The 23717-nt window shown below is 43.8% G+C and overlaps 1 pseudogene; it reads left to right on the top strand.

Moving 5' to 3' along the window:
* LOC135516439 (VPS10 domain-containing receptor SorCS2-like) overlaps nt 1-23717 on the top strand; it is a 473003-nt pseudogene that overhangs the window by 443084 nt on the left and 6202 nt on the right.

Genomic DNA, 23717 nt, shown 5'->3' with positions numbered 1-23717 from the left:
ATTTAGGGGCCCCTTGGAAAGCAAAAGGACCCAACTCAAGGCTGCCCCGTGCCAATATTCTGACTTCCCCTTCACACACGCTTCTTAGCTAATTCCTGGCTCTGGTACACTCTAACACAAATAGCAGCGGGTTGCTTTGGGTTGCTCATGTATTATCCCACTGCTGCCATGTTGCTTTTAATAATGTATAAACATAACATTCAACGAGGTGAGATGCCAAAATAAAACATGAAGGCTTATACTTAATCATGTGTACATTCAGAAGTCAATCTGGACATATTCTAATGCAGCCACGTTTTGCTTATTCAGGGTACGTATGAAATATGGATTACATGCAGATTGGTGTTAGAGAATGAGGTGGTTCATTCATCACAAATACACACTTGTGTGTAATTAAAAGATTAGATTGCAGCAAAGGACTCCACTGTGTCCTCACGGTAAAGTTCATCTTTGAACATGTTCTTAGAGTGTTATGGAGGAAGAAAGAACGAGGGAAGGAGAAAAAGAAAGAGAGAGAGAGAGTCAGACAGACAACAACAAACCATTCCCTCTGGCTGATTCTCTCTGTGTACAGTATTGGAATGTCTGTCTCTCTCATACTCTGTGTATATTATCTAATCTGTCTCTCTAGTGTGTTTCTCTAGTTATTCTCAAGGCTTGTAAGCACATGATTAATTGCATAGCCTGCAGACATGCGTCTGCTTCTCAATCCCACGTTGATTCCTTTCCAATACACAACCATACTTATGTAACCCTGTTGAATCCGGGGGCCATAGCCACAGGAGGTTCATTCGAGCTCGCTTAGCTTTGTGTACTTTATCCTCTAATTTTAAAGTCCTTGCTTTGGTAAACATTAGCGTGTGCGTCTGGTGGCGTGTCTGAAGACAAGCCCACGCCGAAACAGCCTGATGACTTGTGGTCCAGTTCCAGGTCACGGCTCAGTCGTGGTTGAGGATAATCTGACCTCTCACTGCATGTACGACCGCAAACAACCTTCTAGACAGGAGCCTATTACGAAGGGGCTTTTGAGCCTCTTTCCAAGATGGCCGTTCTATTAAAACCTATAGAACCGTAAGTCATGTATGACCACAAACAACCCAGCAGGGCACCCTACCAAGATGGCCGTTCTATTAAAACCTATAGAACCGTAAGTCATGTACGACCGCAAACAACCTTCTAGACAGGAGCCTATTACGAAGGGGCTTTTGAGCCTCTTTCCAAGATGGCCGTTCTATTAAAACCTATAGAACCGTAAGTCATGTATGACCACAAACAACCCAGCAGGGCACCCTACCAAGATGGCCGTTCTATTAAAACCTATAGAACCGTAAGTCATGTATGACCACAAACAACCCAACAGGGCACCCTACCAAGATGGCCGTTCTATTAAATCCTATAGAACCGTAAGTCATGTATGACCACAAACAACCCAGCAGGGCACCCTACCAAGATGGCCGTTCTATTAAATCCTATAGAACCGTAAGTCATGTATGACCACAAACAACCCAGCAGGGCACCCTACCAAGATGGCCGTTCTATTAAATCCTATAGAACCGTCAGTCATGTAGAAGGTGAATTCACCAATTTGTAAGTCGCTCTGGATAAGAGCGTCTGCTAAATGACTTAAATGTAAATGTAAATGTATGACCACAAACAACCCAGCAGGGCACCCTACCAAGATGGCCGTTCTATTAAAACCTATAGAACCGTAAGTCATGTATGACCACAAACAACCCAACAGGGCACCCTACCAAGATGGCCGTTCTATTAAATCCTATAGAACCGTAAGTCATGTATGACCACAAACAACCCAGCAGGGCACCCTACCAAGATGGTCGTTCTATTAAATCCTATAGAACCGTAAGTCATGTATGACCACAAACAACCCAGCAGGGCACCCTACCAAGATGGCCGTTCTATTAAATCCTATAGAACCGTAAGTCATGTATGACCACAAACAACCCAACAGGGCACCCTACCAAGATGGTCGTTCTATTAAATCCTATAGAACCGTAAGTCATGTATGACCACAAACAACCCAGCAGGGCACCCTACCAAGATGGCCGTTCTATTAAATCCTATAGAACCGTAAGTCATGTATGACCACAAACAACCCAGCAGGGCACCCTACCAAGATGGAGACTCACTTTTTTTCCGAGATTCTTTAGAAAGAACTTAAGGTCAGTAGACATCTAGTTATGTAGTTAAATCTATAGTTATGATAGTTATCGATGCATAGTTGTTTTGTGTGACGGCATTACATCCTGCTAGTCAGGAACCCTACTAATATATAATGAGAAACACACTAGAGATACAGATTAGATAATATACACAGAGTATGAGAGAGACTGTATGAGAAATACTGCTCATTTCTACCTCATCCAAGATGGCCGCTTGATGAGAAGAGCCTATACACTCCATACAGTGGATGTGATTGTGTTGGTGTCTTTTCTCCTCAGGTTCAGTATTGATGAGGGACGCACCTGGACCATCCACAACTTCACAAGCACCTCAGTGTTCGTGGACGGACTTTGAGCGAGCCGGGAGATGAGACGTTGGTCATGACGTGAGTGTGCCCTGGAATCTTCCATAATCGTCGATGGAGCTATATACAGTCATTTGGAAAGGGAATTATGAGATTTGCAGTCTGAGAATAGGCCCCATTTCAAGGACACCTCTTCTCCAAAGCTCTGCCATTGGTTTAATGCAACTCTCTCAACTAGTAACAAAGTAATTGATTGGTTTGTTAACGTTTCTTCACTTCAACATTGCGGTGTCTGATTGGCTTGAGCCTATTCTTCAGATGAAATGGCCAGGCGATGATTCACCCAGGAGATATTGAGAATTGATCCTGCAGTCTCAGTGACACCTCCTGCTGCTAAGCTCACATTCCTAGCCTGCTCACCCTGCCTACGTCCTGGCTCCTCGGCTTGCAAATAAGGGGCTTAGGGAAGGAATATGGATCAGCTGACTCTCCAGGACTCATATTTTGCACCAGCAAAAAGTGGAGCGCCCAATTTTCCGGTTTTTATGACACGGTCGTTTCCTCCATGATTTTCTTGAGGGGTTGATTAGCCGAGTGAGGGAGATGATGGTGCATGTGGAGAGAACGGTTCTTCTCTCACTCTTTCTCTGTTTTCTTCTGGTTTTAAAAATGTTCTGTTGCCCTCTTTCTCTCTCTCTCTCTCTCTCTCTCTCTCTCTCTCTCTCTCTCTCTCTCTCTCTCTCTCTCTCTCTCTCTCTCTCTCTCTCTCTCTCTCTCTCTCTCTCTCTCTCTCTCTCTCTCTCTCTCTCTCTCTCTCTCTCTCTCTGGTGGTGGTAGGAGTAATAGAGATGGTGGTGGTGGAGGGGGGAGTAACAGAGATGGTGGTGGTGGAGGGGGGTGTAACAGAGATGGTGGAGTGGGGAGTAACAGAGATGGTGGTGGTGGAGGGGGTTGTAACAGAGATGGTGGAGAGGGGTGTAACAGAGATGGTGGAGGGGGTGTAACAGAGATGGTGGAGGGGGTTTAACAGAGATGGTGGAGGGGGTGTAACAGAGATGGTGGAGGGGGGTGTAACAGAGATGGTGGAGGGGGGTGTATCAGAGATGGTGGAGGGGGTGTAACAGAGATGGTGGAGGGGGTGTAACAGAGATGGTGGTGGTGGTGGAGGGGGTGTAACAGAGATGGTGGTGGTGGAGGGGGTGTACCAGAGATGGTGGTGGTGGAGGGGGGTGTAACAGAGATGGTGGTGGTGGAGGGGGAGTAACAGAGATGGTGGAGGTGGGTGTAACAGAGATGGTGGAGGGGGGTGTAACAGAGATGGTGGTGGTGGAGGTGGGTGTAACAGAGATGGTGGAGGGGGTGTAACAGAGATGGTGGTGGTGGAGGGGGTGTAACAGAGATGGTGGAGGGGGGTGTAACAGAGATGGTGGTGGTGGAGGGGGAGTAACAGAGATGGTGGAGGGGGTATATCAGAGATGGTGGTGGTGGAGGGGGTAACAGAGATGGTGGAGGGGGTGTAACAGAGATGGTGGTGGTGGAGGGGGTGTAACAGAGATGGTGGTGGTGGAGGGGGGTGTAACAGAGATGTTGGAGGGGGTGTAACAGAGATGGTGGTGGTGGAGGGGGTGTAACAGAGATGATGGTGGTGGAGGGGGTGTAACAGAGATGGTGGTGGTGGAGGGGGTGTAACAGAGATGTTGGTGGTGGAGGGGTGTAACAGAGATGGTGGTGGTGGAGGGGGTGTAACAGAGATGGTCGTGGTGGAGGGGGTGTAACAGAGATGGTGGTGGTGGAGGGGGGTGTAACAGAGATGGTGGTGGTGGAGGGGGTGTAGCAGAGATGGTGGTGGTGGAGGGGGTGTAACAGAGATGGTGTTGGTGGAGGGGGTGTAACAGAGATGGTGGTGGTGGAGGGGGTGTAACAGAGATGGTGGTGGTGGAGGGGGGTGTAACAGAGATGGTGGTGGTGGAGGGGGGTGTAGAGAGAGGACACAATCCTGAAATAACAGAACAACAATTGTCAGGGATGACTCACACACATGCCCCATCTGCTTCCAGTGCGGCAGGTAGCCTATCGTTGGGACAGTAACCGAAAGGCTACTGGTTTGAATCCTCGAGTAGACTAGCTGAAAAGTCTGTCAATGTTCCCTTGAGCAAGGCAATTAACCCTAATTGCTCCTGGAAATCGTTCTGGATAAGAGCTAAAATTTCCAAATGTATATTTACATGTAGAGGACAACTGACTTCGATTTTTGACGGTGGAAGACTCTTTGACCAGGGACTTAGCAGCAAGGACAGGCTGGAAGGGAGAGAGTGCTCTACACATACTAATGACAAGAGCCTTGGGAGGTAAAAACTGTGACCTGTCACATGCTAGATTGACAGAGAGAGAGAGAGAGGGAGAGAGAGGGGGGGGAGAGGAGGAGAGAGAGAGAGAGAGAGAGGGGGAGAGAGAAGAAGGGAGAGGGAGAGGGAGAGGGAGAGGGAGAGGGAGAGGGAGAGGGAGAGGGAGAGGGGAAGGAGAGGGAGAGGGAGAGAGAGAGAGAGAGAGAGAGGGAGAGAGAGAGAGAGAGAGGGGGAGAGAGAGAGAGAGTTGGAGAGAGAGAGAGAGAGAGAGAGAGGGAAAGAGAGGGAGAGAGAGAAGGAGTGAGAGGAGAGGGAGGGGGGATAACACAACAGCCTCTTATTTGTGGGCTGACATCCACCATTCACAATAGAAAGTAATTTTCTGCCTATTAGAATGGATTAAATCCTGTTCGAATGGGTTAAATCCTATTCGAATGGGTTACATCTTATTAGAATGGGTTAAATCCTGTTCGAATGGGTTAAATCCTATTAGAATGGGTTAAATCCTGTTAGAATGGGTTAAATCCTGTTAGAATGGGTTAAATCCTATTAGAATGGGTTAAATCCTGTTAGAATGGGTTAAATCCTAAAATCCTATTAGAATGGGTTAAATCCTATTAGAATGGGTTAAATCCTATTAGAATGGGTTAAATCCTGTTCGAATGGGTTAAATCCTATTAGAATGGGTTAAATCCTGTTAGAATGGGTTAAATCCTATTAGAATGGGTTAAATTATATTAGAACGGATTAAATCCTGTTAGAATGGGTTAAATCTTATTAGAATGGGTTAAATCCTATTAGAATGGGTTAAATCCTATTAGAATGGGTTAAATCCTAAAATCCTATTAGAATGGGTTAAATCCTGTTAGAATGGGATAAATACTCAAATCCTATTAGAATGGGTTCAATCCTGTTAGAATGTGTTAAATCCTATTAGAATGGGTTAAATTATATTAGAACGGATTAAATCCTGTTAGAATGGGTTAAATCCTATTAGAATGGGTTAAATCCTATTAGAATGGGTTAAATCCTATTAGAATGGGTTAAATTATATTAGAACGGATTAAATCCTGTTAGAATGGGTTAAATCCTATTAGAATGGGTTAAATCCTATTAGAATGGGTTAAATTATATTAGAACGGATTAAATCCTGTTAGAATGGGTTAAATCCTATTAGAATGGGTTAAATCCTGTTAGAATGGGTTAAATCCTGTTAGAATGGGTTAATACCTGTTAGAATGGGTTAAATCCTATTAGAATGGGTTAAATTATATTAGAACGGATTAAATCCTGTTAGAATGGGTTAAATCCTATTAGAATGGGTTAAATCCTGTTAGAATGGGTTAAATCATAAAATCTTATTAGAATGGGTTAAATCCTAAAATCCTATTAGAATGGGTTAAATCCTATTAGAATGGGTTAATACCTGTTAGAATGGGTTAAATCATAAAATCTTATTAGAATGGGTTAAATCATAAAATCCTATTAGAATGGGTTAAATCCTAAAATCCTATTAGAATGGGTTAAATCCTAAAATCCTATTAGAATGGGTTAAATCCTAAAATCCTATTAGAATGGGTTAAATCCTAAAATCCTATTAGAATGGGTTATATTCTATTAGAATGGATTAAATCCTGTTAGAATGGGTTACATCCTATTACAATGGGTTTTATTTTTATTTATTATATTTCACCTTTATTTAACCAGGTAGGCTACTTGAGAACACGTTCTCATTTACAACTGCGACCTGGACAAGATAAATCAAAGCAGTGCGACAGAAACAACAACACAGAGTTACACATGGAATAAACAACAGTCAATAACATAATAGAAAAAGTATGTCTATATACAGTGTGTGCAAATGGCATGAGGAGGTAGGCAATAAATAGGCCATAATAGCGAAGTAATTGCAATTTAGCAGATTAACACTGGAGTGATAAATGAGCAGATGATGGTGTGTAAGTAGTGATACTGGTGTGCAAAAAGAGCAGCAAAGTAAATAAAAACAATATGGGGATGAGGTAGGTAGATTGGCTGGGCTATTTACAGATGGACTATGTAGCTGCAGCGATCGGCTAACTGCTCAGATAGCTGATGTTTAAAGATAGTGAGGGAAATGTAAGTCTCCAGCTTCAGCGATTTTTGCAATTCGTTCCAGGCATTGGCAGCAGAGAACTGGAAAAAGCGGCCAAAAGAGGTGTTGGCTTTGGGGATGACCAGTGAGATATACCTGCTGGAGCACGTGCTACGGGTGGGTGTTATCGTGACCAGTGAGCTGAGATAAGGCGCAGGATTACCTATCAGAGACTTATAGATGACCTGGAGCCAGTGGGTCTGGCGACGAATATGTAGCGAGGGCCAGCCGACTAGAGCATACAGGTTGCAGTGGTGGGTGGTATAAGTTGATTTGGTAAGAAAACGGATGGCACTGTGATAGACTACATCCAATTTGCTAAGTAGAGTATTGGAAGCTATTTTGTAGATGACATCGCCGAAGTCAAGGATTGGTAGGATAGTCAGTTTTACTAGGGTAAGTTTGGTGGCGTGCGTGAAGGAGGCTTTGTTGTGAAATAGAAAGCCGATTCTAGATTTGATTTTGGATTGGAGATGTTTGATATGAGTCCAGAAGAAGAGTTTACAGTCTAACCAGACACCCGGGTTACATTGTCGCATACATAACACAACTGATGCCATGTTTTCACATCAATTTATTCCTTAAAGAACATGCAGACTTGGAATTGTTCCACTTTAAATACACAAGTACATTTTTGTATTTCTTCCTTTTTACTTAATGGTATATCGCCACCTAGTGGATATACATTGTACAACTCAATTTGATCTTCTATCATTCGATGCTTTTATGAATGCCTTTGAAAAAAAAAACACATTAACGCCAAGCCAATCTTATGTGCAGAGCAGTCAATGGCTTTGAAGGCCCTCATAATTTACTGGGGCATCTGTGTGTTTAATATGCAAAGTAAGGACTATAGAAAGGTATGATTTCCAGGAGCCCTTAAGTGGATCCCTACTCATTAGTGCTGATGAAAAGAGTCTGGCTGAGCGCTGTCATGTCACAATGCCACTTTCAGACTGCCTTGTTCCCAAAAGAGGGGGTTGGCTGAGACCGTGGGACAGTGGATATGGTACAGGAGTCACGCCTCTAGTCTTTATGAAGAAATATCTACAGTTTTCTAAGACAGTAGACAGTAAACAGACATCAAAGTGATGATAATATGATCATATTAGATCTGTATTTCCCCTGTGTGTCTCTCCTCCAGGGTGTTCGGTCACATCAGCTATCGGTCAGACTGGGAGCTGGTCAAGGTGGACTTCAGACAGTCATTCCCCAGACAATGTACAGAGGGAGACTACGACTCCTGGAAACTCACAGATCTGCAGGTACTCAACACACATACACTCACACACACACACACACACACACACACACACACACACACACACACACACACACACACACACACACACACACACACACACACACACACACACACACACACACACACACACACACACACACACACACACACACACACACACACACACACACACACACACACACCTGTCTTTGTAAAAATGTTGTGTGTATCCTGCACCTTTACAGTTAGCAAATGTATACTTTTGGCCCTCCTCAGGGAGAGAAGTGCATCATGGGTCAGGAGAGGAGTTTCAGGAAGAGGAAGGACACTGCATTCTGTATCAAGGGAGGAGCTACACCTCCGCCCTGACTACCAAGCCCTGCCAGTGCTCCGAGAAAGACTTCAACTGGTGAGACACCACATCAGCGCCAACACACTCTAGTGCAATAGACTATACTTAAGGTATAGACTTGAGATAAACAAATATGATATGCGTCACAGTCAGGGTTAGGCTTCGATTCCTTTTCTGTTTAGGAGATGAATTGAAAATCCAATAGAAGTATTTTCAATGAGGATCATTTTTCATTTCCAACTTTGTTCCTGAATGACAGAATAACACTATAATTCACTAAAACAATCAATCAATGCTGTATGTAGACTAGATAATTGATATTGATCCTGTTGGCGTGTGTGATGTTGGTGTCTATCGATCATTGAGCTCATGAACTGTATTTGACCTTTGCCCTTTCTCTGCAAACTGGAAGGAACTTACCCTTATCTACTGTTCTAGGACCAGTTTACCCTTATCTGCTGTTCTAGAACCAGTTTACCCAAATCAAATCAAATCAAATTTATTTATATAGCCCTTCGTACATCAGCTGATATCTCAAAGTGCTGTACAGAAACCCAGCCTAAAACCCCAAACAGCAAGCAATGCAGGTGTAGAAGCACGGTGGCTAGGAAAACTCCCTAGAAAAGCCAAAACCTAGGAAGAAACCTAGAGAGGAACCAGGCTATGTGGGGTGGCCAGTCCTCTCTGGCTGTGCCGGGTAGAGATTATAACAGAACATGGCCAAGATGTTCAAATGTTCATAAATGACCAGCATGGTCGAATAATAATAAGGCAGAACAGTTGAAACTGGAGCAGCAGCACGGCCAGGTGGACTGGGGACAGCAAGGAGTCATCATGTCAAGTAGTCCTGGGGCATGGTCCTAGGGCCGCGGTTCAGTTGAAACTGGAGCAGCAGCACGGCCAGGTGGACTGGGGACAGCAAGGAGTCATCTACCCTTATCTACTGTTCTAGAACCAGTTTACCCTTATCTACTGTTCTAGAACCAGTTTGCCCTTATCTACTGTTCTAGAACCAGTTTACCCTTATCTACTGTTCTAGAACCAGTTTACACTTATCTACTGTTCTAGGACCAGTTTACCCTTATCTACTGTTCTAGGACCAGTTTACCCTTATCTACTGTTCTCCTTATCTACTGTTCTAGAACCAGTTTACCCTTATCTACTGTTCTAGAACCAGTTTACCCTTATCTACATGTTCTAGAACCAGTTTACCCTTATCTACTGTTCTAGAACCAGTTTACACTTATCTACTGTTCTAGGACCAGTTTACCCTTATCTACTGTTCTAGGACCAGTTTACACTTATCTACTGTTCTCGAACCATTTTACCCTTATCTACTGTTCTAGGACCAGTTTACCCTTATCTACTGTTCTCAAACCAGTTTACCCTTATCTACTGTTCAAGAACCAGTTTACCCTTATCTACTGTTCTAGAACCAGTTTACCCTTATCTACTGTTCTAGAACCAGTTTACACTTATCTACTGTTCTATGACCAGTTTACCCTTATCTACTGTTCTAGGACCAGTTTACCCTTATCTACTGTTCTAGGACCAGTTTACCCTTATCTACTGTACTAGAACCAGTTTACCATCCTCCAATCCTAGCCTCAACCATCAGGGGGAGCAACACTAACTAGCCTTAGGACAGTGTCTGGGGTTAACGTTCTCCTCTTCCTCTGTGTGTTCAGTGACTATGGGTTTGAACGTGCCCAGAGCCTCAAAACAGAGGGAGATAGATGCTTCGCTGACTTCTGGCACGACCCAGACTCACCGCCCGACGACTGTCACCAGGGACACAACTTTGAGTCCAGTACTGGGTGAGGAATAGTAGCATACACGCAAGGACCTGCACACATGCACACACACACACACACACACACACACACACACACACACACACACACACACACACACACACACACACACACACACACACACACACAATCTTGTGCAGCTAACCTTGTGGGGACATACAATTCAGTCCCATTCAAATTCCTATTTTCCCTAACCCTGACCCAAAACCTAACCCTAACACATACACATTACTTTCACCACTCTCCCTCTCCTTACCTTATCTCAATAAAGGAAAGCCCATAATGATGGTTTTAGTACACCCGTCTCTACCCTACCTATACGACACCACAAGTCTCCCTGTTTTCTGACGTTGGTACGGCTGTGTTGCAGGTACAGGAAGGTTGTGTCCAACTTGTGTGAAGGGGAGTGAACAAGCAGCAGAGCGCCAAGCAGCACACCTGTCCTCTGCTGCCGCCCAGAGGCCTCCAGCTGGGCATCAAAGGACAGATGCTGGCTGTGGCGCCTGGTGATGACATCACCTTCATTGTCCACCAGGAGCAGGTACTGTTTACTTAAGTCAGAATTGAGAGCAAATCCTGGGGGTGGGGTAGTTGTGTGTGGCTGTGTGGAGTAAATTTATGTGTTTTGTGACTTTGTCTGTGTGATTGTTACAATAGCCAGTTAGTAATAGCCATAGCCAGGTGAGTCTCTGATCCACCTCTACGCAGACAACACCATTCTGTATACTTCTGGCCCTTGTTTGGACACTGTGTTAATAAACCTCCAGATGAGCTTCAATGCCATACAACTCTCCTTCCGTGGCCTCCAACTGCTCTTAAATACAAGTAAACCTAAATGCATGCTGTTCAACCGATTGCTGCCTGCAGCTGCACGCCCGTCCAGCATCACTACCCTGGACGGTTCTGACTTAGAATATGTGGACAACTACAAATACCTAGGTGTCTGGTTAGACTGTAAACTCTCCTTCCAGATTCACATCAAACATCTCCAATCCAAAGTTAAATCTAGAATTGGCTTCCTATTTCGCAACAAAGCATCCTTCACTCATGCTGCCAAACATAAACTGACCATCCTACCGATCCTTGACTTCGGCGATGTCATTTATAAAATAGCCTCCAATACTCTACTCAATAAATTGGATGCAGTCTATCACAGTGCCATCCGTTTTGTCACCAAAGCCCCATATACTACCCACCACTGCGACCTGTATGCTCTCGTTGACTGGCCCTCGCTTCATACTCGCCGCCAAACCCACTGGCTACAGGTCATCTACAAGACCCTGCTAGGTAAAGTCCCCCTTATCTCAGCTCACTGGTTATCATAGCAGCACCCACCTGTAGCACGCGCTCCAGCAGGTATATCTCTCTGGTCACCCCCAAAACCAATTCATCCTTTGGCCGCCTCTCCTTCCAGTTCTCTGCTGTCAATGACTGGAATGAACTACAAAAATCTCTGAAACTGGAAACACTTATCTCCTTCACTAGCTTTAAGCACCAGCTGTCAGAGCAGCTCACAGATTACTGCATCTGTACATAGCCCACCTATAATTTAGCCCAAACAACTACCTCTTCCCCTACTGTATTTATTTATTTTGCTCCTTTGCACCCCATTATTTCTATCTCTACTTTGCACATTCTTCCACTGCAAATCTACCATTCCAGTGTTTTACTTGCTATATTGTATTTACTTCGCCACCATGGCCTTTTTTTGCCTTTACCTCCCTTATCTCACCTCATTTGCTCACATCGTATATAGACTTAATTTTCTACTGTATTATTGACTGTATGTTTGTTTTATTGCATGTGTAACGCTGTGTTGTTGTATGTGTCGAACTGCTTTGCTTTATCTTGGCCAGGTCGCAATTATAAATGAGAACTTGTTCTAGACTTGCCTACCTGGTTAAATAAAGGTGAAATAAAATAAAAAAATAAATAAAAAAGAGATTTCCCCCCTGACTCACACGCGACTCCTTATAACTGCAACGAGATGAAATAGAGCATTAGTTTATCCCAGTTCTCAGCTCAGTGACGTTCTCTTCCTGTACCTCCTCCCTCACCCAGGGTGACACCAGCAGCACTAAGTACCAGGTGGATCTGGGGGACGGGATGAGGGCCATCTACCAGAACCTGACGGTGACAGACGAACCCATCCAGCACCGCTACGAACAGCAGGGAGTCTACCGCGTCACCGTCAAGGCTGAGAACGTTGCCGGACACGACCTGGCCACCATATATATCCAGGTCACAGCCCCTCTACAGGAAGTTCACCTAGAAGTAGTTCCCATCGCCGGGATTAACCAGGAAGTCAACCTGACAGCTGTGGTACTTCCCTTTGAGGCCAACCTGACTGTCTTCTACTGGTGGATAGGAGACAACCTGCAGGTAATGTATACTGACACACACCTCACACACACACACACACACACACACACACACACACGCAACCTACAGGTAATGTATAATGACACACACCTCGCGCACACACACACACACACACACACACACACACACACACACACACACACACACACACACACACGCACACACACGCACACACCTCACACACACATAACCTACAGGTAATGTATACTAACACACACCTCACACACACATAACCTACAGGTAATGTATACTAACACACACCTCACACACACACAACCTACAGGTAATTCATACTGACACACACACACCTCACGCACACAACCTACAGGTAATGTATTCTAACACACACCTTACACACGCACACACACACACCTCACGCACACAACCTGCAGGTAATGTATTCTAACACACACCTTACACACGCACACACACACACCTTATACACACACAACCTACAGGTAATGTATTCTAACACACACCTTACACACGCACACACACACACCTCACGCACACACAACCTACAGGTTCAAATGTTTCTCCAGTAGGTGATGGAAGCTAAACCTCAAGGGTTGATCTGAGCCGTAGGCCAAATTCTCTTTGTGAAGAGAAAAAAAGCTAAGCTTAGCACCGGTGAACGAATCAATGTATTTTAATGTGTCCCATTCAGCCCAAGATGTCCCTGGGGAACAGTCTGATAACGAGGTTCCCTGAGGAAGGAGAGGTGTCTGTCACCGTCCAGGCCTCTAACGGACGCTCCATGGTGCAGGACACCAAGAACGTCCACGTCTACGGTAAGAGAGAGGGAACATTACAGTGCTAATTATTATTATATTAGAATTCTTGTATCTTTCAAGGATTTGATATAGATTTTTGCAGGTGTCTGTAATTATCTCTGGCCCTCGGTGTGGCCTTATCACATGTCAAATATGTCACATAAATAATTACAATTTCAAATGAAAAATTGAATGACAAAGCTGTAAAACCTTATCCTAAATATAAACCATCAACTTAGTGATTACCAAATTCTAAACGTCGAATTAAAACTAGGTACAGAGTCCGTAAGGCGTAGACGCAGATCCATTTGGACTGAATATGTTTTTGTAGGTGCAACAGATATTTATACACTTTATAAAAAGGTTAAGGTTAGGGTTAGGCTTAAGGTTAGCAGTGTGGTTAGGAAGGAGGTTAGGTTAGGCTTAAGGTTAGCAGTGTGGTAGGAAGGAGGTTAGGGTTAGGCTTAAGGTTAGCAGTGTGGTTAGGAAGGAGGTTAGGTTTAGGCTTAAGGTTAGCAGTGTGGTTAGGAAGGAGGTTAGGGTTAGGCTTAAGGTTAGCAGTGTGGTAGGAAGGAGGTTAGGGTTAGGCTTAAGGTTAGCAGTGTGGTAGGAAGGAGGTTAGGGTTAGGGTTAAGGTTAGCAGTGTGGTAGGAAGGAGGTTAGGGTTAGGCTTAAGGTTAGCAGTGTGGTAGGAAGGAGGTTAGGGTTAGGCTTAAGGTTAGCAGTGTGGTTAGGAAGGAGGTTAGGGTTAGGCTTAAGGTTAGCAGTGTGGTAGGAAGGAGGTTAGGGTTAGGCTTAAGGTTAGCAGTGTGGTAGGAAGGAGGTTAGGGTTAGGTTTAAAATCAGATTTTAAGAAGATAAATGGTACACTGCATGAAAAAAGTATGTGGACACCTGCTCGTCGAACATCTCATTCCAAAATCAAGGGCATTAATATGGAGTTGGTCCCCTTTGCTGCTATAACAGCCTCCACTCTTCTGGGAAGGCGTCCCACTAAATGTTGGAACATTGCTGTGGGTGCTTGCTTCCATTCAGCCACGAGCATTAGTGAGGTTGGGCACTGGTGTTGGGCGATTAGGCCTGGCTCCAATTCATCCCAAAGGTGTTCGATGGGGTTGAGGTCAGGGCTCTGTGGAGGCCAGTCAAGTTTTTCCACAGCGATCTTGACAAACCATTTCTGTATGGACCTCGCTTTGTGCACGGGGGCATTGTCATGCTCAAACAGGAAAGGGCCTTCCTCAAATTGTTGCCACGAAGTTGGAAACACAGAATCATCTAGAATGTCATTGTACGCTGTCGCGTTAAGATTTCCCTTCACTGGAACTAAGGGCCTAGCCCAAAACATGATTAACAGCCCCAGCCCATTATTCCTCCTCCACCAAACTTTACAGTTGGCACTATGCATTGGGGCAGGTAGTGTCCTCCTGGCATCTGCTAAGCCCAGATTCGTCCGTCGGACTGCCAAATGGTGAAGCGGGATTCAATCACTCCAGAGAAGGTGTGGTGATCTTAGGCTTGTGTACGGCCGCTTGGCCATAGAAACCCATTTCATGAAGCTCCTGATGAACAGCTCTTGTGCTGAAGTTGCTTCCCAGAGGCAGTTTGGAACTCAGTAGTGAGTGTTGTAACCGAGGACAGACAATTTTTACGCACAGCGCGTTTCAGCACTCGGATGTCTCTTTGTGTGAGCTGTTGTTGCTCCGAGCTCTAGCAGGGCAGAACTTTGACAGACTGACTTGTTGGAAAGGTGGCATCCTATGACGGTGCACGGGTATGCTTATTGAAAATGATTAGGTGGCTCATAAAAAGCATTGTTGAGTGGCAATGGACAGGGTGTGATTGCAGCCTACAATTCGCCTTCCAATTGTGTGACACTTTTGAAATTCTGCATTTCCCCTGATTGTCTATGGGTCAAAAGAAAAAAGGGAAATAAAAGTATTATCTGAGTTTTTTTAGGGAGCGAAGGACACTGTCTACCGTTGTCCAAGCCAGGCTGTTTGATATCCTAAGCAACCTGCATACACATTGTGTGAATCACGATAGACCAACATACTGTAGCTACTGTAGTAGGTCAACGCTGTGAACAGGGAAACCTCGGTAGAGCATCGGTGGAGTGTGTGAATCACGATAGACCAACATACTGTAGCTACTGTAGTAGGTCAACGCTGTGAACAGGGAAACGTCGGTAGAGCATCGGTGGAGTGTGTGAATCACGATAGACCAACATACTGTAGCTACTGTAGTAGGTCAAAGCTGTGAACAGGGAAACCTCGGTAGAGCATCGGTGGAGTGTGTGAATCACGATAGACCAACATACTGTAGCTACTGTAGTAGGTCAACGCTGTGAACAGGGAAACCTCGGTAGAGCATCGGTGGAGTGTGTGGTGCTTCAGTGAATTTATGTTCTTTTTCAGCTTCAGACCTACTTATTTTTTTGTTTTTAATAGCTCTAGTTCCTGGGTTCTCCATGATGTCATGTGCTGCTGTGTCACTGGGTAACGATGTCCATAGAGGAGTTTGATTTATTCATGAGAGATTGCTAACTGAGCAGAAATGTACTGTATTATCTTACCCCCAAGGGAACTGACGATACAGAATAAACATACTGCAGAAGCAGGCGTTGTGGGATAATGAGAAACTGTTCACTTATTCTAAAGCCTCCAAACAGTAGAAATGACTATGGTGTCATTAATATGGAGGCCTCCATTATTGTTCATTCTGAATGCTGTAACCCAAAATGGTTGCCTTTGGTGTTGACTTCCTGTGTGTTCTATTTGATCCCAGACCGTTTCCAGGTCATCCCCCTTGCCTTCAGCAGTAACCTGGACCGCCTCAACCCAAACATTCCAGAGTGGAGGGAGGACGTGGGTCAGGTGGTCACCAAGATATTGGCAAAGGTGGGTCTACTGTACTCACCTCATACATGACCTGATGCTGTAACGTAACACGAGCACTCTATTCTTCAGGATACATCATGATAGTATCTGCATTGGCCTCAATATGTTCAATGATTCGATTTGATAGAGATGATAATTATTGAAATGGGAGAAAAACAAACATTTTGGAAATGGAAGAGGGTCAACCTGAACTTGTTAGTTGGAACATGAACCAGGTCGTAACAGGGGACACAAAGTCCCATAAGGGGTAGTTTTTTTACCATGACCTTTAACCCCCAGATCACAGGTATCCCCCAGGTGTCCCTGGTAACCATGGTGAAGCGGGGACTGCCCACCACAGCTGACCTGTACGTTCTCCCACCAGAGAGCCAGCGTGATAAGAGGAGCGTGTTTGTGGATAAGGTACACTAGCCCACACACAATACCTAACTAAGTGACACACTGTAGCCTCACTTAGGGTTCCAAAGCTACCGGTAATTTACCAAAGTTGCCAGAATCTTCAGTAATTTTGGTAAATAACGTAACATCTATGGCAATCTATCGTAACTTAGTTTAATTTATACTTTAATAACTTTTTTTTTTAATTGTTCATATCCGGATTGGGGTCAATTTCATTTAAAATCCAGTCAATTCAAAAATTAAACCAAACTCCAATTCCAAATGTTCCTCATTGAAAAGCGTTGAAGAGAACTGCAATTGGAATTTTAGTGTTCTTCCGCCAGGACAGCGGAGTCAATCACCACCTTCCGGAGACACCTGAAACCCCACCTCTTCAAGGAATACCTAGGATAGGATAAAGTAATCCTTCTCACCCCCCCCCTTAAATGATTTAGATGCACTATTGTAAAGTGGCTGTTCCACTGGATGTCAGAAGGTGAATTCACCCGATTTGTAAGTCGCTCTGGATAAGAGCGTCTGCTAAATGACTTAAATGTCAAATGTTCCTGAATTGACTGGAATTGAAATGGAATCGAGCCCAATCCTGATTCATAAATAGTATTCACTTTTTATGTCCATATTGTCCCTGAGTGTCTAGTAAATAAACCACATGGGTCAGGAGAAAATAGCCCAATTCATGAAAACATTTTTTATTTCCAATTACCTCTGCAACTCATTCAACTGTTGACTTTTTTTCCACAACTGTCACAGTTGACAGCAAGTAGATATTGGTATAGTAAAATAAATGTCACTCACTGCAGTAATTTACCTCTGTGTAATGGTTGTGTTTTACATTTCTTCCACAGCGTATCCCTGCCATCAAGCAGGCCTTCAACGACAACAACGTTAGCTTCATTGTACGAGGAGGTCTACAGGTGTTGGTGACGCTAGCTGACCCGAACGCAGGTAACCAAAGCATCCTGTATTACCTTTCTAATTCCTGGAATCATGCCATTGTGATGTTGTAAATATGATTTCATGATAGATCATTTCTCCATTTCATTATTTGGTTTCATGTTGACTCTGAATGGATAATTGAGTTTTTATCAATCTATTTCAAATGACTAGTAGCTAATGAGTCGTCCACGGAGCGACGGAGATCGGTGCGTGTTAGTCACCCTTGTAAGGGTTTTCCTGTGGTGATGTAGAGCAGGACCAAAACGCAGCGTGGTTATATTGATTCATGTTTAATTAAAACAGATAAACATGAACACTACAAAACAACAAACGTGGAAAAACCAAAACAGTCCTATCTGGTGCCACAAACACAAAGACAGGAACAATCACCCACAAAACCCAACACAAAACAGGCTACCTAAATATGGTTCCCAATCAGAGACAATGACTAACACCTGCCTCTGATTGAGAACCATATCAGGCCTAACATAGAAATGGACAAACCAGACACACAACATAGAATGCCACCCAGCTCACGTCCTGACCAACACTAAAACAAGGAAAACACACACGAACGATGGTCAGAACGTGACAACCCTACACAACCTTTTTCTCACTTTTACTTCCTGCGTTCTCAAAAGGAGCCTACCTTTCCTCCAATCTGATTGGTTTGGGGTTCCTGTTACCTGCTCTCTGCTTTCAGTGTTATTTCCCTAAGTTTTTACCTACTAAATTGCTAAAATGTATTTTTTCACAAAATCTGCAGAGGTAAACAATATGTTTCAATGATGCCTAATCTATTCCCTTTCCTTTTGAACTTGATCTTTTCTTGGACAGTTTGGTTATGGATCTCTTCTCCTGACCGTGTGGTGTGTGTTGAACACTGTGTGGTGTTTATTGAAGCGGAGTGGAATGGAGTGTTAGCATTTCTGTTGGGGTTTATTGAAGCGGAGTGGAATGGAGTGTTAGCATTTCTGTTGGGGTTTATTGAAGCGGAGTGGAATGAAGTGTTAGCATTTCTGTTGGGGTTTATTGAAGCGGAGTGGAATGGAGTATTATCATTTCTGTTGGGGTTTATTGAAGCGGATTGGAATGGAGTGTTATCATTTCTGTTGGGGTTTATTGAAGCAGAGTGGAATGGAGTGTTATCATTTCTGTTGGGGTTTATTGAAGCGGAGTGGAATGGAGTGTTAGCATTTCTGTTGGGGTTTATTGAAGCGGAGTGGAATGGAGTGTTAGCATTTCTGTTGGGGTTTATTGAAGCGGAGTGGAATGGAGTGTTAGCATTTCTGCTGGGGTTTATTGAAGCGGAGTGGAGTGTTAGCATTTCTGTTGGGGTTTATTGAAGCAGAGTGGAATGGAGTGTTAGCATTTCTGTTGGGGTTTATTGAAGCGGAGTGGAATGGAGTGTTAGCATTTCTGTTGGGGTTTATTGAAGCGGAGTGGAATGGAGTGTTAGCATTTCTGTTGGGGTTTATTGAAGCGGAGTGGAATGGAGTGTTAGCATTTCTGTTGGGGTTTATTGGAATGGAGTATTATCATTTCTGTTGGGGTTTATTGAGGATTGGAATGGAGTGTTATCATTTCTGTTGGGGTTTATTGAAGCGGAGTGGAATGGAGTGTTAGCATTTCTGTTGGGGTTTATTGAAGCGGAGTGGAATGGAGTGTTAGCATTTCTGTTGGGGTTTATTGAAGCGGAGTGGAATGGAGTGTTAGCATTTCTGTTGGGGTTTATTGAAGCGGAGTGGAATGGAGTGTTAGCATTTCTGTTGGGGTTTATTGAAGCGGAGTGGAATGGAGTGTTAGCATTTCTGTTGGGGTTTATTGAAGCGGAGTGGAATGGAGTGTTAGCATTTCTGTTGGGGTTTATTGAAGCGGAGTGGAATGGAGTGTTAGCATTTCTGTTGGGGTTTATTGAAGCGGAGTGGAATGGAGTGTTAGCATTTCTGTTGGGGTTTATTTGGGGTTTATTGCGGAGTGGAATGGAGTGTTAGCATTTCTGTTGGGGTTTATTGAAGCGGAGTGGAATGGAGTGTTAGCATTTCTGTTGGGGTTTATTGAAGCGGAGTGGAATGGAGTGTTATCATTTCTGTTGGGGTTTATTGAAGCGGAGTGGAATGGAGTGTTAGCATTTCTGTTGGGGTTTATTGAAGCGGAGGGAATGGAGTGTTAGCATTTCTGTTGGGGTTTATTGAAGGGGAGTGGAATGTTATCATTTCTGCTGGGGTTTAGTGGAATGGAGTGTTAGCATTTCTGTTGGGGTTTATTTAAGCGGAGTGGAATGGAGTGTTAGCATTTCTGTTGGGGTTTATTGAAGCGGAGTGGAATGGAGTGTTAGCATTTCTGTTGGGGTTTATTGAAGCGGAGTGGAATGGAGTGTTAGCATTTCTGTTGGGGTTTATTGAAGCGGAGTGGAATGGAGTGTTAGCATTTCTGTTGGGGTTTATTGAAGCGGAGTGGAATGGAGTGTTAGCATTTCTGTTGGGGTTTATTGAAGCGGAGTGGAATGGAGTGTTATCATTTCTGTTGGGGGTTTATTGAATGGAGTGTTAGCATTTCTGTTGGGGTTTATTGAAGCGGAGTGGAATGGAGTGTTAGCATTTCTGTTGGGGTTTATTGAAGCGGAGTGGAATGGAGTGTTAGCATTTCTGTTGGGGTTTATTGTGACATGGCAGCTATAATCGTGTTTGTGTCTCAGGGGCCCACATCCACAGGAGGTGTGTGTGTGTTACCTACCCTGTGTTAATTTCCCATCTGAGGTGCGTTGGCTATGCTTGTGTGTGTGTGTGTGTGTGTGTGTGTGTGTGTGTGTGTGTGTGTGTGTGTGTGTGTGTGTGTGTGTGTGTGTGTGTGTCTCATATCATAATGTTTGTGTGTTGTCTGTCTCCCCTGCAGGTTCTCAGGGTGGAGTGGCAAGTCCTGGAGTCTGGGCTCTGTCTGTCATCTTCCTCATCAGCCTCCTCGCTACTGGATCCTTCATCCTCTACAAGTTCAAGAGGTGGGTCTTATAGACTCAGCCTGCATGGCTGCCAGTCTGTTGCTGCTGTCTTGCCAACTACTTATGGAATTCTCATGCAAAAACATGATTTCACTCGACAATGACAATAGAGTAGACCAAAGCACAAACAGATCTGGGACCAGGCTATTTTAGACTTACATATCTGAGATTTGCACTGGGCACTTTACTGGCCAGCCCTCCTCTGAAGCGTTGCATGATTACAGATGAAAACATAACCATGACTACAGATGAAAACATAACCATGACCACAGCTGAAAACATAACCATGACTACAGATGAAAACATAACCATGACTACAGATCAAAACATAACCATGACTACAGATGAAAACATAACCATGACTGCAGATGAAAACATAACCATGACTACAGATGAAAACATAACTGCATGGATCAAGATACAGTAGGTGAATACATACAGTTGAAGTCGGAAGTTTAAATACACTTAGGTTGGAGTCATTAAAACTAATTTTTCAACCACTCCACAAATTTCTTGTTTAACAAACTATAGTTTTGGCAAGTCGGTTAGGGCATCTACTTTTTGCATGAAACAAGTAATTTTTCCAACAATTGTTTACAGACAGACTATTTCACTTAGTGGTGTCACGCCCTGGTCTATATTTATTATGTTATCTTCATTTATTGAGTCAGGCCAGGGTGTGACATGGGTTTATTTGTAGTGTGTTTCGTCTTGGGGTTGTGTGGGGTGTATAGATTAGTCTATGGCTGCCTGAGGCGGTTCTCAATCAGAGTCAGGTGATTAACGTTGTCTTTGATTGGGAACCATATTTAGGTAGCCTGGGTTTCACTGTGTGTTTGTGGGTGATTGTTCCTGTCTCTGTGTTTGTTGCACCAGTCAGGGCTGTTTCGGTTTTCGACGTTTGTTGTTTTGTATTGTTCGTGTTCTTCTTCATTAAAGATGTATCGAACGAACCACGTTGCATTTTGGTCCGATCCTTGTTCCACCTCTTCATCAGAGGAGGAGTTGGAAGAAAGCCGTTACAAGTGGGGCAAAAAAGTATTTAGTCAGCCACCAATTGTGCAAGTTCTCCCACTTAAAAAGATGAGAGAGGCCTGTAATTTTCATCATAGGTACACTTCAATTATGACAGACAAACTGAGAGAAGAAATCCAGAAAATCACATTGTAGGATTTTTAATGAATTTATTTGCAAATTATGGTGGAAAATAAGTATTTGGTCAATAACAAAAGTTTATCTCAATACTTTGTTATATACCCTTTGTTGGCAATGACAGAGGTCAAACATTTTCTGTAAGTCTTCGCAAGGTTTTCACACACTGTTGCTGGTATTTTGGCCCATTCCTCCATGCAGATCTCCTCTAGAGCAGTGATGTTTTGGGGCTGTTGCTGGGCAACACGGACTTTCAACTCCCTCCAAAGATTTTCTATGGGGTTGAGATCTGGAGACTGACTCCTTCGTTTGTGTTTTGGATCATTGTCATGCTGAAAGACCCAGCCACGTTTCATCTTCATTGCCCTTGCTGATGGAAGGAGGTTTTCACTCAAAATCTCATGATACATGGCCCCATTCATTCTTTCCTTTACACTGATCAGTCCTCCTGGTCCCTTAGCAGAAAAACAGCCCCAAAGCATGATGTTTCCACCCCCATGCTTCACAGTAGGTATGGTGTTCTTTGGATGCAACTCAGCATTCTTTGTCCTCCAAACACGACCAGTTGAGTTTTTACCAAAAAGTTATATTTTGGTTTCATCTGACCATATGACATTCTCCCAATCTTCTTCTGGATCATCCAAATGCTCTCTAGCAAACCTCAGACGGGCCTGGACATGTACTGGCTTAAGCAGGGGACACGTCTGGCACTGCAGGATTTGAGTCCCTAGCGGCGTAGTATGTTACTGATGGTAGGCTTTGTTACTTTGGTCCCAGCTCTCTGCAGGTCATTCACTAGGTCCCCCCGTGTGGTTCTGGGATTTTTGCTCACCGTTTTTGTGATCATTTTAACCCCCCAGGGTCAGATCTTGCGTGGAGCCCCAGATCGAGGGAGATTATCAGTGGTCTTGTATGTCTTCCATTTCCTAATAATTGCTCCCACAGTTGATTTCTTCAAACCAAGCTGCTTACCTATTGCAGATTCAGTCTTCCCAGCCTGGTACAAGTCTACAATTTTGTTTCTGGTGTCCTTTGACAGCTCTTTGGTCTTGGCCATAGTGGAGTTTGGAGTGTGACTGTTTGAGGTTGTGGACAGGTGTATTTTATACTGATAACAAGTTCAAACAGGTGCCATTAATACAGGTAACGAGTGAAGGACAGAGGAGCCTCTTAAAGAAGAAGTTACAGGTCTGTGAGAGCCAAAAATCTTGCTTGTTTGTAGGTTACCAAATACTTATTTTCCACCATAATTTGCAAATAAATTCATTAAAAATCTGAGGTCTTGGCTGATTTCTTTTGATTTTCCCATGATGTCAAGCAAAGAGGCACTGAGTTTGAAGGTAGGCCTTGAAATACATCCACGGGTACAACTCCAATTGACTCAAATGATGTCAATTAGCCTATCAGAAGCTTCTAAAGCCATGACATCATTTTCAGGAATTTTCCAAGCTGTTTAAAGGCACAGTCAACTTAGTGTTTGTAAACTTTTAACCCACTGGAATTGTGATACAGTGAAATAATCTGTCTGTAAACGATTGTTGGAAACATTACTTGTGTCATGCACAAAGTAGATGTCCTAACCGACTTGCCTAAACTATAGTTTTTAACTTGACATTTGTGGAGTGGGTGAAAAACGAGTTTTAATGACTCCAACCTAAGTGTGTGTAAACTTCCGACTTCAACTGTATATATACTGTCTATAGAATACATAAATGCATGTACTTGATGAATCTAGATTCGACATGAATATGTTGTACATGATTTGTCTTTTGTTCACCAGTTACACCAATAGCACATACTTTGCATC

The sequence above is a fragment of the Oncorhynchus masou genome, chromosome 27 (assembly GCF_036934945.1).
Source record: "Oncorhynchus masou masou isolate Uvic2021 chromosome 27, UVic_Omas_1.1, whole genome shotgun sequence".
Classification (NCBI taxonomy): domain Eukaryota; kingdom Metazoa; phylum Chordata; class Actinopteri; order Salmoniformes; family Salmonidae; genus Oncorhynchus; species Oncorhynchus masou.
The sequence above is the reverse complement of the archived record's forward strand: the minus strand, read 5'-3'. Positions and strand labels throughout refer to the sequence as shown.